Consider the following 15,821-nt stretch of genomic DNA (forward strand, 5'->3'; position numbering starts at 1 on the left):
TCTCAGCGAGTGCATCCACACTGTCGAAATAATGCAGTTTGACACCGCTTTAGCCGCCATGGCTCCATCCTACTGAATCCTGGGATTTGTAGTTTGGTGAGGCACCAGCACTCTTTGGCAGAGGATGCTAAAAATACCTTGCAGACTTGCAAATCCCAGGATAGCTGCAACACTTATTTAAGTGGTGTCAAACTGCACTATTTTGACAGTGTGGATGCACCCAGGGCTAACATTTTAACCTGCTGATGCAGTTTAAGGTCCATATAATTTAGTATGCATATGTACAGAGGGAAGATAAAGAGAGAGAGAGTTGTGAGATGGGGGAAGAACTCTAAAAATACAGATTTATGTGGTAGATACGGGTGGGCAAGTGTGACCGCCTGGGAGTCCAGTTGAACCTCACCTTGGCAAGCTTCGACATCCAGTAATCCTACAACCCCCCCCCCCCAACAAATCCCCCCAAATGCTCTCAGAGGGGGACACCTTTATCATGTTTTCATTTTAGTCTCAGGAGAGGCCTTTGTAAGACAGAAGTCACATCCTATTTCAGGGGGGAAAAGAGTCCCTTGTGCCTAAAATGGCTAAGAGGGTGCCAAAATGTGGTGGCAATGCCCGCATACCTCCTAGAAGGGGGCATTTTGGAGCAAATAGAAAATTGGGACAAAATTTAAAAATGGACTCCTGGCAAGTTCTGGAGGGCTACAAAACGACCCTGGGAAGCGTTTGCTAGTTTCCAGTCCAGGCTTTGCCCACATCTATGCTAGGTACAAGGATGCAGGAAAGAGATGAAACAGGTATCAATGCATTATTTGATGCTATGATGGAAAGGTAGGGGCGGCGGATCACTCTGCTGCGCACCCTCTTTAATATTGCATGGAAAGTGCTTCCAAAGCACCTCTGGGGAATTGTGCGCCTTCTGCCCTCAACTTAGCGCATAAAGAGCATCGCTGGCATCCAGCCAGGCAGCCTCTTTGCCTCAGTTTCCCCTGGGAGGAAAGGAGGGGGAAGCAGAGATAAATATGATCAGTGCCCAGCAATGCTGAGCCAGGAAAACCACCTTGAATCGATACAGAGAATGAGTCCCATTTCGTAGAAGCTAAGGAACAGGTTCGATAGGAAGAAAAGAAGAGGGGTTTACACCTGGCAATTTGTTGAGTTGATCACAGCAAGGAAGAGTTGGAAAGTTGATCTCTTTCGCTCAACCACAACATTTTTCAGGAGCCGACGGAAATCTTGGTGCCTGCAAAATAATTCAGTTTTAATGCTGACCCTTTATATGCCTATTAAATGCAATGGATAAGTAAAACGGCATGTCCTGTATATGAAAAAGCCAAACTAAGGTTTGCTTTTTGGAATTCATATGTTTTTGGAATATTTTCAAGCCGTGGATGAAAAAAATCTGTGGACATGGAGGGCTGACTGTATGTAACTTTGTGTCTGCGGAGTAACTTCGTTTTAATGCAGATCCTTTATATACTTCTTACAGTTTTCAAGATCTGAGTTTGTGAGGCAGGAGCTCACGGACGCCTCTGTGTTGTGTATGACTTTGCATCTGCAAAATAACCTAATTCAGTTTTAATACTTATCCTTTATATTCCTTTGCAAGACTCACAAGCGCCTCTTCTCATTCTGCAGGTTGCCGCAAGTGAAAGTTGACTTAATGGCAAATAACAATAGAAAAGCTACCTTGAATCCAGAGGATGGTGCTGGTGTTGGTGATGAGGGGATGACTGCAAATGACATTGGTGCAGAGGGAATATCTTTTCCCCTCCGTTTATGAGCCCGGAATCTGTTCAGAGGCCTGTCAGAGGTCAGTGTGCGTTTGATGTGATCTGCTCAATGTATACAGACACCCCTGGAGACATATTCCCAGGGTGGCTTACGGATCAAGACAAACAACATGTTAGAAATACTAAATGCCACAAATATAGAAGGGCAACAAACAATTTTAAAAATTATAACAGAGGCCTCAATCCAGTTGTTAGAATAATAGAGCCTCCGAATAGGAAGGGACCCCAAGGGCTCTCCTGTTCAGCCCCATCCTGCCATGCAGGAATACACAGTTCAAGCTCTCCTGAAAGCTTTTATATACACACACACACACACACACACACACTTATAGCCCACCTTTCTCCCTAAATGGGCACCAAGGTGGCTCACAATAATTTTTAAAAGGTTAAACTAAAACAGTTTTCAGACCCATGCATAGAGATCGGAAAGGCTGCAGCATGGAGAGCCAATGTAGTATATTAGTCCAATTGCTGGACTATGAATCTGGAGACCAGAGTTCGATTCCCTGCTTGAGCATAAAAACCCATTGGGTGACCCTGGGCAAGTCACATTCTCTCAGCCTCAGAGGATGGCAATGGCGAAGTCCCTCTGGACAAATCTTGCCAACAAATCTTCTTGTTGTTGTTGCCATATTAGTAAATGGATACCAAATGCTCTAAAAACTGTTAGTTATTCATCTGCTACTCAGAGCTATAGAGTGAACTGTCAGTTTCTCCAGGGGAGCAATTGCTTTCAAAGTTAAGTAGGAGATACCAGCTATTCCTGCAAAATATCTCATCTTTTTAAGTAGGATCTCTTTGCAAAGCTGAGCAGTAATTTGGAGATGAATAGCAAGATGAGCGTGAGAGCCAAGTTTTGGCTCCAATGATGTGCCGCGCCGCACCATTTTCATCAACCTTTTGGCTGAAAGTCAAAATCAGAAATGGCTTCTGCATTTGACGCCTGGGTTTCTAGGAGCACCTTCTTGGCTGGAATTCTGTTGGTGCCTTTGTTGCTTGTTGTTGTTGTTATTGTGCACCTTCGTGTTGTTTGTGACTTATGGCGACCCTAAGGCAAACTTTTACGAATTTTGCACAGCTCTGGTATTTCAGTGTTGGAAAAATGTTATTCTGCAGAAGGGGAAAATGCATAATTTCCTGCTTAGAGTTCTGCATAAAAACCCACATGTTGTTCTCTGCAGAATAATTCCCATGGAATACTTTGGGACGTTCCTATGTGGGGAGAATACTGAAGGGGATATTCATCCTACACACATATAATGCACACAGTGGGGAGAAAACTACCACAATGATTGGTCCTTGCATGTAAGGATGAAACCGTCAAGGATTTATGTCTGAGATTGCAACCATCCACAAGAGGGAAGCAGAAGGCTGTGTCCGCACATCCCTGCAACACTCTCACTGTCATCCACCTTGTTTCCAAGCAGGTTTGAGAAGCCATGAAGAACGATGCTCACTGCCACTTGCGCACTTTCGCTCCAAGTGTTGCTGTGAGAACAAGGAGTTTGGGATCTGCTCAGTCCCATTCAAAGTTCCCAGGAGCAGATTGAAAAATACTACAATCTGAGAACCTGCATTTGTTCTGCAGAATCATTGCGGTTGTCTCTTCAGGACATACCAGCAGCCGCACATGGGTTGAGAAGCCCAGTCTGAAAACTGGTGAGTGGATAGGATTGCCCAATACCACCGGCTATAACCACAAACCTCCAATTTTCATGGAAGCTTTGAACCATATCACCCACTCCCTTGGATTCAGACTGGAAATGTATTGGCAACCAGTGCCAAACTCAGGGCAAGACCACTGCCTTTAAAAATGCCTGTACCATTAGACCCCATAATACAGTGATTCCCAAACTTCAGTCCTTCAGGTGTTTGGGACTTCAGCTCCCAGAAGTCCCAGCTGCCTTGGCTAATGAAATACCTGGAAGACCAGAAAACATGCCTGGGTAGATGTGTTGGCCATTTATCAAATACAGATTCATCAGTGATACCTTTATTGGCCAACCAAAATGCACAATATACTTGTTGCAAGCTTTCGAACTTCCAAGGGCTTCTTCATCAGGCAAGATGTTACAAACGAAAGAGGAGAAAACCAAACAACTGGAGATGTTAGATGTCTGCATTTTGTTGTTTCGGTCCTTAGTAAAGATATTATAATGGGGGGGGGGGGATATCTTTTGCAGGTAGGCTCCTCTTTCTTCTATCGGGAGATGTTCAAAGACCAGGAAATTTAAAGTCCATTTGCATCCCAGCCGGGACCCCTCTTTGGCAATCCAATATCTCCATTCTTGCGACAAGTATATTGTGCATTTTGGTTGGCCAATAAAGGTATCGCTGATGGGTTTCTGAAAGACCAGAGTTTGGGATTCACCAGAATACGTGAGGGATCTGTTCCAGGACCCTTCGCCTTACACACAATTTGTGCATAATGTGGAACCCCTTTTTTTAAAACCTAAAAACGAATGATATTAAGTTTTCTTTTAGGCATTTTCTAGGAACTGTGAAAGTTAAAGCGATGCCAAATGGCATTAATTCCATATTGTGGCATGCTAACTGAATCTGTGCCGCAGCTCACCGCTGGTGTTTCCACCCCAATTTTCCTTTCTTTTGCAGACAGTCTTTGAATGCAAAGAACTTTTGCTTTCCCTCCACATCTAATTTTGGCATTAAAGAGAGATTAAAGCGCATTTAAAACATCCCGCAAATAAAGCGAAAATGGCGACTAATTGCACAAATGATTATCACACGCAATTGCACAAATAAAATGAAATCGGAAATGCATTGTCGCTGAAATCCTGAAAGTAAAAAGATGCACATTGATGCTTCTTTGTGACCACTTTAATGGCGGGGTTTGTGTGACGCCATGGGAAATCATTTCGTGATTTTTCCGGGATGTTCACGGGATAAACTCCCGATCTCCTTCATGCGATAAACTCCGTGGTTGCCACCAATAGCATCAATTGCACTGGCCCTCGCTAAGAGGTGCTCAGAAAGAACCGGGAGGGGATCTTTTCCAAACCAGGCCTCTGGCTGGCTGTCTCTCTTAATTGGAGACTTCCCCCAACAAAGCCACAAGGGAAAAATCATTAAGGAGGCTTCCTCTCCGTGGCGCTGTGCAGCAGCCCTCTCCAAATAAATGAAGCCTTATGGCTCTGCATGTATAAAATCATCTGCATATTTGCATTTAACGAGCCTGGCACAGAGACGCCTTTCGCCGGCATGTTTCAAAGCAAAGGCTCTGCCATGCAAGGAACCCAGCGGTCGCCCGGAGCAGCCAGGTGGGCAGAGGCTTTGGAACAGTGTGCTATCCCAGCATGGCACCCAGCACATCCTCTGCAACAGTGGAACGGAGGATGTGGGGGGTACGGATGGGGGGAAAAGAGAACTTTGCCACAAACAATTGGAGAACAGGGTTTGACACCTTGCTCATCCATGGAAAACCACTGGGTGGCCTTGGGCAAGTCACATTCTCTCAGCCTCAGAGGGAGGCAAATCTTGCCAAGGAAACCCCATAACAGGGTTGCCATAAGGACTTGAAGGCACCCAACAAAACAACAAGGTAACCTAAGGAATGTGAAAACATTTAATGGGAGAGTTCCAAATGTGAAAGACTTTCAGTATCTTCCATTCTACTATGCTAGAAATTTATTATCATTATTACTACAGTCATCCCTCCTTTTTCGTTCTGGACCCCCTGTGAAAATGGAGTTTTGCATATTCAAACCCCATTGGCTTGAATATAGGCGCGGGCACATGGGGGCATGCAAGTTGCCCCATTCATTCTCCCTCCATTCATCCCTTGCGCACAAGTCAGAGATGTGAGTCCAAAGACCACACGAATGGAGGGAAGACTATATTTATTTATTTATTTATATTATTATTATTTATTATATTTATTTGTATCCTGCTCTTTCCCCAGAAATAGGACTCAGAGTGGCTCGGCTATAATATATATATATATATATATATATATATATATATATATATATATATATAATATAAATATATTATTTATAGTATTTATACCCTGCTTTTCAGCCAAAAGGCTATCAGAGCGTCTTACATTATTTTAAATTAGACATTAAAATACATTACTTACATTGACCCATGGGTAGGTCGACTCAGGTTTTTTGGGTCAATTTTTTCACCTACATTTCTAGCCTGATACTTGAGTGTATACAGTATAATCTGGCTCTGATTGCATGCATCCCAGGACTGTCTTGTCTTGCTCCGCTGTAGCAAGAGAAAGCTATGGCCAGCCGGCATGTTGATTTATGGAGAACCATGTGCTCTTCTCAGCTCTTTCAGGCAGCCCTAAAAGGTCAAGATAATGCAGAGGAGGTTTCCTTGGCCACACCAAGATAGTCAGAAGGAAAGGAGTCTGGGTTTCTGGGTTTCTGGGTCCAGTTCTGGGTATCACAGATCTGGAAGGATGAAGGTGGAAGGTGTTGAGAGGAGTGTGACCCAAGGTTGGAAAGGAAGCCTTATTATGAGGAACGGCTGAGGCAGCTGGGCATGTTTCGCTTGGAGAGGAGAAAATTGAGAGGGACACGGTGGCCACATTACGTACCTCAAGGGACGTCATGGAGAAGATGGAGCGAGCTTGGTTTCTACTGCTCCAGAGACTAGTAGGATGCGAACCAGTGGATTGAAATGACAAGAAAAGAGATGCTTCCCAAACATAAAGAAGATGTTATTGGCTGTAAAAGATGTTAAATCGTGGGCTGGATTGCCTTTCTCTGTGCAAAACAACCATATGTGAATTTTGTCCGGAAGAAGTCCTAAGTTACGAATGGTCTCTGAGAACGGCACAGTTTTTGAAGACTTTCTGGCACTGGGAAGAAAACAGGTAAAATTAGTCATTGGTTCCTTTGAGAAGAAAATTAATCAAGAATTACATTCCACAAAACGATTTCACACAATCTCGCACAAAACCCGCCATCAAAGCGGTCAGAAAGAAGCATTAACGCACATCTTTTTACTTTTGGGATTTCAGTGAGTGCATCAGCGATATCACTTTGTTTGTGCAATTGCTTGTGAGGCTCATTTTTCGCTTTATTTGCAGGATGCTTTCAATGCACTTTAATCTCTCTTTAACGCTGAAATTAGCCCGAGTGTGATGAACTCCATAGAATCTTAGGCTACATCCACACTAGAGAAATAACCCAATTTGGCACCACTTGAACTGCACTGGCTCAAGGCTATGGAATTCTGGGAGTTGGAGTTTGCTGTGGGGTCCAGAGTGGAGCTCTGCTTTGGACCTCACAGCAAACTCCAACTCCCAGAATTCCATAGCCTTGAGCCAAGGCAGTTCCAGCGGTGCCAAATCGAGTTATTTCTCCAGTGTAGATGCAGCCTTAGAGTGGGAAGGGATTACAAAAGTAATCTAATCCACTTCTCCAGTCCCAATCTAACAGGCAGTTTCTTCTGTTTGAGTCCCACTATGTCTGACCCTGTCTGCTCTCTAGGGCAGCACTGTTGATCTGGGGCAGTAACCACCCTTGTGGGTGGGATTTCTTCCCAGTGGATGCGCCATGCTGAGCTCAGGAACCCAATTTCCAAAGGTCCCTCCCTTCCTGACACCTGAGTGATTCTCCTCCTGACTTTGACACAGATGGAAAATGGGGCAGAGCTGGCGATGTCCCCAAGGCGCCCCACAGGAGGCTGGGCTGTGATTAAATCCCACGAATAAAGTTAATTATTGGCTCCTCTCTGGGGGGCTTTGGGTAATTAGCTTCTTTGCTGTCCTCCTCTCCCTCTGTCTCAGTCTCTGTCCTCTTCTTCCTCTCCTCACCCACAAATATGGGTCACATCCACATCTCCGTTGCACAGAAGAGGAGCCAGAGGTATGAGTGCATTGTTGACATCCTGGCCTGTTTGCGGGATTCGTTTCCAAAGAGAGTGGATCTGGGGCTCACGCCAACCTTCAAGGCTTACTCCAGAATTCCTGTCCCTAACCCAGAAATGGGGAAAATAGCTGATGGGGTGATTGGGCAGTAAGGGGGGAACGATCGTTCACATGTTGTGCTGACACAGTGCCATAGAATATGTGCAGAGTGTTTTTCCTCTCTTATTTGGTATGTGTGAGCTGCGCATGTAGAGCTCAGCCAGTGCCTCTGAACACTTGTACTCTGCGCAAAGTACATGATATAGAAGCTCAGCCAGTGTCTCAGAGTCTGCGTAAAGTGCCTTATGCAGTTTCAGACAGTGCCTCTGAGCCTAAATGCAAAGCACATTGTATAGAATCTCAGCTGGTGCATCTAAGCCCGTGCAAAGTGCATGATACAGTCTAAGCAGAGCATTTTAGCTGGTGCATCTGAGCTGGTGGAAAGTGCATGATGATATAGAACTTCAGCCAGTGCCTCTGAGCCAGTGCAGAGTGCATCTAATCCCTTCCCCATGTCACTTAAGCCTGTGTCTCCTAAGCCAAATGAGACCCAAATGTGTTTTGAGACCCGAATCACTGTTGAAATTGTTAAAAGCACCACTGGGAAGGCATTTCCAGCTGGTGACGGAGCAGAGAGGAGGCACAAATATTTGTCCTCTCCATACAGAAGGCAGCTTCATGCTCCCTGGAATGGCCTCCTCCTGTGCCTTGTTAGCAGGCTCCCCATTCCCTAATCCCTCCCCACAGGTGCAAGGAGGGCCCTCCAAACAGGTGCTCCTCGCTCAGTGGGCCACATGCCGAAGGAGAGTAAACCTGTCGGCCCCCGGATGCCACAGGAGGAAGGAGAATGCACAGCAATGCACGTCTGTGCACACCCGCAAGTGTGTTTGCTTCAGGGATGCAGCTACAGGAAGAGCAAAATTAAGTCGTCTCAATAACAATATTTTTCCCCCTCTCCAGTCACTAGTTTTGTTAATAGGATTGGGATTGCTGCTGGCAGGAGATTTTGGAACAAGGGGGTTTTGAAGGAACCAGGATGGCCTCCAGAATTTGAATCGATGTCATGGAGCAAGCTAATGTCCTTCTTTGGTGTCTGGGGAGGGAAGAGGCAAACAGCACAATTCTTCCCATTCCACATCCCCAGTCCTACCAGCGTAGGACGTAACTTACGCCCCACCCCTAGAATTTTATATGTTGTCTTCCAATGAACTTCTAAATAGTTTTTATTCTATAGCATGTTTAATTGCATTAATCCACAGCAGCCACTAGATGGTCATGTGCAGGATGTTGCAGCGGGTAAAATGTGTGGGTCTGGGAGGAGGGCAGCTGGTCCTTCCACAGGGTCAGTAAAGAAGTTCAACTTCTGCAAGGACCAAAAAGTAACTTAGGCAGACTTACTGTAAGTTAGGCTGCATACGCACTGCAGAAATCATGCATTTTGACACTGCTTTAACTGCTGTGGCTCAGTGCTATGAAATCCTGGGATTTTTAATTTCTTGTAAGGCCAGAGCTCTCTGAGGGAGGAGGCTAAATATCTCCAAAAACTACAAATCCTAGGATGCCGTAGCATTGATCCATGGCTGTTAAATCGGTGTCAAACAGCACTATTTCTGCAGTGGAGATGCTGCAGCCTCCATTGAAGCCGTTTCTCATATTGGGGTCTTTTTGATGGGAGGCTGAAGTCTCATTCTTTCCAAGTAGGAGATGGGGTGGGTCGGTTTTCCACTGACCACTGACCACTGGCACAGGCCCCATAGAGAAAGGGAGCTGTCATACGATGCCATCGTCATCATTGTCGAAGAGAGGCTGGCTTTCGTAAGAGGCTTGGAAAGACACCCAGTGCCTTTACCTGCTCCCACCCTGCGCTATTTGACCTCTGCCAGAGACCAGCTCACTCAGGAGAATTCTATCCTCCTGGAGAGAGGGGAACCTGGGGAGGCCAAGGAGGGCGGAGGGCGGCCCAGATCAGGGGGGCAGAGAGGAGGGCCAAGTATTTTTAGAGACCTCTCCAGCTGCAGACCCTTGTCTCCAATTTCGCACCAAAAAGAAAGCACAGGAGAGAAGCCTGGGTGCAGATATGGCACGGCGGAGTGGCGGGAATGAGGGCACTGTCCCCACCCCAATAAGGATTCTGGCCCCTATATGAAATTTTCCTTCAGTCCCCAAATTTCCAACTTTGCAGTCACTTAGAACTTCGATACGCCTTTTAGCAATACTGTTTAGGCATTCAAAGAAATGGAGCAGGCAAAGCGGCCCAGGGAAAGCGGGCACAGCAGAGTTTTAGGTGTAAACCATTTTCAGTGTCCCTCTCTCTACAATGCTAGAAATTTGGGGATGGAAGGAATATTTAATAGGAGAGGGTCAGAATTCTCATTTGGAAAGGAAATGGCTTCATTTTGCCCCCAGCCCCATAGCTATATCCTCCACTAAAGGAAGGACTGGCACCAGTGGCATCCCATTGGCAAACCATGACACCATGCTGGCCCACAAACTTACACAATTGCAAATCCAAGTTAGGTCTGCATAAGTCACTTTTACGGTCATTGCAGAATGTCCCAAAAGTTACTATCTTTCAAAACAGGTCATTTTTTCTGCCTCTACCAGCCAGCCGTTGAACGGAGGGGGTTATGGACTGGGTTTGGAGCTGAGGAAGGCAAGACAGAGCTGCTTCTCAGATGGTTTTTAAATATCAAAAAGTCCCCAGTAGACTTGGCTTTAGCCAATGAGTTTCATCTTTCTCTTGGTCTTGGTCCATATTTCGGGCTACTAGGAAGCACCACTCAAACACAAATCAATGGAAAGGCTCTAGGCCAGTTTTCCCTTCCTCTGGAGCTTGGATTCTTCACATGCTCAGGGGCACTTTCTCCCCAAGAGCCTCAGAGGGAAAACAAGGGAAACCTGGATTGGGGGCTGGGAGAAGGATGACCCAGATAACCGCTACCGTCCCACATCCCCTGACTTAGCACATCCATCTTCATGTTCCCCTTTGGATGTGACCTGATACCCAAACCAACGGTCACAGGTCTTCCTCCAAAGGAGTCCCTGTTCTCCTCCTCTCCTCAGTTTGCTTATGCTGCAAAAGCAAAATTGCTGAGGCTGGACCAAGATGCTGGGGTATCCCTGGGGCAGTTAACATCATCCCTTCAGGAATTTGACAAGGAGCACGAAGCAGACGCACAACACCTCATCTTATTGTCTCAGGCATTATATCCAAAGCAACCCTCTCCCATTACACACTGACCTCCTCTCCTTTATTCTCTCTATGCATCTACAGACGGTCCTCCATATCCACGGATTCTTTATCTATGGATTCAACCATCCACGGCTTGAAAATATTTGCCATTTTATATAAGGGCAGCATTTCACTCTGCCATTGTAATGGAACGTGAGCATGCACAGATTTTGGTACCCACAGAGGGCCCTGGAACCAAACCTCTGCAGATATCAAGGAACCACTGTGCTTCCAACAGGTGCCTGTTTGGTTGGAAGCTGATCACATAATTGTTCTGGAGGAGGACCTACAAATGCCCAAATAAGTGGTCTCTCTAGGAATCTCTAGGTCCTCCAGTTCAACTTCTGGTAGATGTTGACCATAGAGTTGTACTGGATGAGCTACAGAGGCCTAGAGAAGTGCTCTCTCTCTAGGAACCTCTAGGTCCTCCAGTGTGACTTCTGGCAGACGCTGACCAGAGAGTTGTGCTGGAGGACCTAGAGATTCCTAGAGAAAGCATATTAAATCCTTGCATAATCAGATCTGCAAAGTTCAAAACCACAAATCTGGAGGGCTGACTGTAATACAGTTAGCTCTCTGTATCCACGGAGTCTTTATTTATGGATTCAAGCATCCACGGCTTGAAAATATTCCAAATAATATATGAATTCCAAAAAGACCGACCTTGATTTTGCCATTTTATACAAGAGACACTATTTTTATTATCCCTTATATTTAATGGGACTTGAACATTTATAGATTTTGATATCCACAGGGGATCCTACAACCAAACTCCAGTAGATACCAAGGGCCCACTGTATCATAAACCCATTCGTCTCCAAAGTCAATGACAAGGCTTCATTGACATTTTGCCACAACCGATAGACACAGCCAATCTGACGTTGGGGATGTTTCCCGTGTGTCTGGGCTTTGCCACCACCACCTTCCAACATAGTTGCCTGAGGCCACCGCTTCTGTAACCGTCTTTGGCCATTTGCAGCCCGTTGGCCTCATTCCCAGCAGCTCTTGGGTCCCCATCTTTGCACCTTCCTCTTTCCTGCAGGGCCTGAAGGTCATCTGAGCGGTCAGCCCTTAGGCCCTGGATACGGTGTTCCGGCCAGGCTGGGTGTGGAGTGCAGGGAAGATCAGATTCCCATAAATCACCATTGAGAGGCAGCTGCTGTGGGTCTCTGCCTCCCCTTCCTTCTTTCTGTCATCCTTTTATCATGGGGGCTGGGATGATGAAACCCGATGCGAAGGGCGGCTGTTTTGGACGCTCAGTCGGACCAGACCCAGAGGGGCCTGTGAAACGGGTTTGGTTTCCAGCCAACTGGAAATTGCTGCCTATATAAAGCTCTGAGCTCCCAAGCATGAGGCACTGTGGGGGGAATGGAGAAAAAGAGAATGACCCCCTGCCCCCTAACCCTCCACTTGAAATTGAACTGGGAAGGTCTTCGCTTTGGCGGTACCCTTTGCAGAATCTGGGGTACATTGTGAGTTGAACCCTATTGCATCCTCTCTAATGCCAAAACAATATATGGCCATGCAATATCAGAGTGTGGTCAAGGTGGCCAAAATTATTAAGCACACAAGTTATAAGAGGATGCAGTTAATTCCTTTTGCCTAAGCCTCCTGGGAAGGGCAATATTCTGCCCCCTTCTCCTCTCCCTTCTTCTGAGTTAATGGAGTGCCAATTACTATTGGATTTTTAACCCAATTTGCAGCAATTGGAGTAAGCTGAGAACCAAGAGGGAACGTGGGAGGAGGAGAGGGAAACCAGGACATTGTAAAAGCAGTTGGAAAAATGGGATGGCAGAGGGTTAATAGATACTGTTCCTGCTCAGTCGGGACAGTGGAAAGGTATGCATCATTACCTCCTGGGTCCAGGAAATAAAATTTAAACTCCAGGCCGCCTCTGTCCTTTGCATGGCTACCTGCATCCTTATTATATATCCTTGCAAAGGACAGAGGACTTTTCAGAGCCCATCTGGCCAAAAGGGAGGAATGGCCTCTGACTACATGGATATCCTTCCATACATCTTAACTGAGAGCAACAACAACAGCTTAACAGAATGCAAGCCTATGACTCTGGCATCACCTTTTCTTTTTGCTTTCTCCTGTTTCGTTTTTAAAACCTTTGCCTGAAGAAACAGGCAGTAGAACTTCGGAAACTTGCAAAATGTATTTTATGCATTTTGGTTGGTCCAAATGAGGGTCAGCGTGGTGTAATGGTTCCAGTGTCAGACTAGGACACTGGGAGACCAGTGTTTGAATCCTGGCTATGCCATGGAATCCCATTGGGTGACCTCTGGCAAGTCACACTCTCTCAGCCTCACAGGATGGCAATGGCAAGCCCCTTCTGAAACAAATGGGCCAAGAAAACCCTATGATAGGTTCACCTTAGGCCGGGTCACCATAAGTTGGAAATGACTTGAAGGCACACAACCACAACAAATAAAAGTATCCCTGTTTTGGGGACTTTGGACATTATTGTACTTTGCTGTATGGCCAAGACGGCTACTGCTGGACATGTTTTCCTACATCTTTCCTTATGGCATTGTTTTTGCATCTTACCTAAAACGAGTGGTATTCCCTCATCGTAGCAGAAGATGGGAGAAGGGGGATTAAGCCCTCTCCCATCTGTCCAAGCTCCAGTTTCCAATATTATGTGTGAAATGAGCACCCAGGAATGCATTTTCTTATTTGACAGCTGCTGAAGGCCTGGTGGGGGTCTCCTCCATTTAGAAAGACCAGACAACATCTGTTCTACACCTGCCAGCCTTGGAATGGGGCGGGTTCAGAGCAGGTGGCAGATGCCAGTTGTAGGTCTGGAAAAGGAGGAGGAAGGAGGGCAGGAAAGCAGTAACGGGGGACCCCAAAGTAGCATTGCAGAGAGTGAGATTTTGGAGATCTTAAATACTTACAATCAGCCCTCCATACCCACCGATTCTGCAGCCACAGATTCGACCATCCATGGCTTGGAAACATATTTTTTAAAATATCCAAAAAACAAAACAAAACCAAACAAAGATTGCCATTTTATATCTTCTTCATCTTGTTCTTGGATGCCTTCAACACATTTTGGACTTATGGCAACCCTAAGGCAAACCTATTGTGGGGTTTTCTGGAGCGAGCAATAGAAACACATCTATGTATGCATGTATTTATTTAAAGTTCTAATTTTCTTTTGTCCCTGACTTTTAAAGTCTGCTCTTCCATTTGTAGGGCTGGAGTGAGACCCACTGATGAAAGAGAAGGGCACAATTCTGACTCATTTAAAGATGAGAACCTGTCTTTAGAAACACACTCCCAACCCGAACCCTTTTTTCCAAGGCCTAAGGAGAAACACAACAGACTTTTCTCACACAGGGCTGGGGAAATGTGTGGCATGTGTCGCCCGAGGATGCGATAACGGAGGCTGGCTTAGAAGGTCTTAAAGAGGAATTATGCCGATCCATGGAAGAGAGTTGGCTCCAGCAATGGCTGCTCAGTGGAGCTTCCAGGACCAGAAGCAATCTACCTCTTGGGAAAAGGGAAACAACACAGAGCCTTGCCTTCGCTCCCAAACTGATGGCATCTTTCAAGCATATACTTGGCCACTTTAAGAAACAAGAAGAATCCTTTGCTCTGAACTAGTTTTTGGATTATTTTTTCCTGATGTTATCCTCCCCATCATAAAGCAAAAGCCAAGGGCATGGACTCCAATTTGGGACCTAAGATAACCCTATCTGAACATTAGGATAGGTAAGTTGGAGCCCCTTCTGAAATGATCTGTTCAAACTGGACCACCAAAGCCTCTTCTGGCATCATCCATCAGAAGCATCCCAAAGGATGCAACTCTAAGAAATATTAAGGCAGTGATTGTCTTTGAGGCAGTAAAAGAACATTAAAGGCTGCCTTCCATCTATCTTGTTGTTGCTGTTCTTGTGTGCCTCTAAGTCATTTTTTACTTATGGCAACCCTAAGGCAACCCTATGAAGGGGTTTTCTTGGCAAGCTTCTTCAGAGAGGGTTTGCCATTGCCATCCTCTTGAGGCTGAGAGAGTGTGACTTGCCCACGGTCACCCAGTGGGTTTCTATGCTGAAGCACAGAATCAAACCTCGATCTCCAGAGTTGTAGTCCAACGCTCAAAGCACTACATGACGCTGGCTCTCACTATCTATCTCAGAAACTGTGGCATAAGCTTTCATAGATGTGGTCTGCTTCCTCAGATGCCTCAGATGCTAAGTCTATGGAAGCTCATGCTACAACTTCTTTTGCACAGTTTGTTTCCAGGGTGCTACAAGACCATTTTGCATGCTGATATTGCAAACTAGGGTAGCATAGTGGTTTTAGCATTGCACTAGGACTCGGGAGACCAGGGTTCGATTCCCTGCTCAACCATGACACCTATTGGCTTACCTTGGGCAAGTCACACTCTCTCAGCCTCAGAGGATAGCTTTGAAAAAATCTTGCTGAGAAAACCCCATGATAAGTTTGCCTTAGGGATGTCATATCTTGGAAATGTCTCGAAGGCACACAACAACAAAATCCAGATTATCACAGCTTCATTTAAGAAGTAACACTCCAAACCCTGGAACAAACCACAGAATGAATGACTTATAAGAAATGGCTCTCCAAGCTCTGGGAGGAGCACCCTTCACATGTTCAGAGGCACTCTTATCGTTTGCATCTTCACAGATTATTCCTGGGCCTTGCCTCTGCGCCAAAGAGAGTCTCAGTCCAGGAGATGCCCAGGAATCATTTGAGCTCCACTGGGGACTCCTTCGGTGACCAAACCCCTTTGCAGGCAGCCCAGGTCTGGTGGGAAGGACTCCAGCCCAAATCTCCAGCCAGAGCCAGGGGCAGCGGCGACCAATCACAGCCAGGCTCCTAGTCCAGGGCCAGCCAATGGGAGCCAAGCGGAGGGTATATAATGCTAGGTGTCTGAGCT

The sequence above is a fragment of the Sceloporus occidentalis genome, unplaced genomic scaffold (genome assembly GCF_023333645.1).
Source record: "Sceloporus occidentalis isolate IW3139 unplaced genomic scaffold, rSceOcc1.0.p SCAF_13, whole genome shotgun sequence".
Taxonomy (NCBI): Eukaryota; Metazoa; Chordata; class Lepidosauria; order Squamata; family Phrynosomatidae; genus Sceloporus; species Sceloporus occidentalis.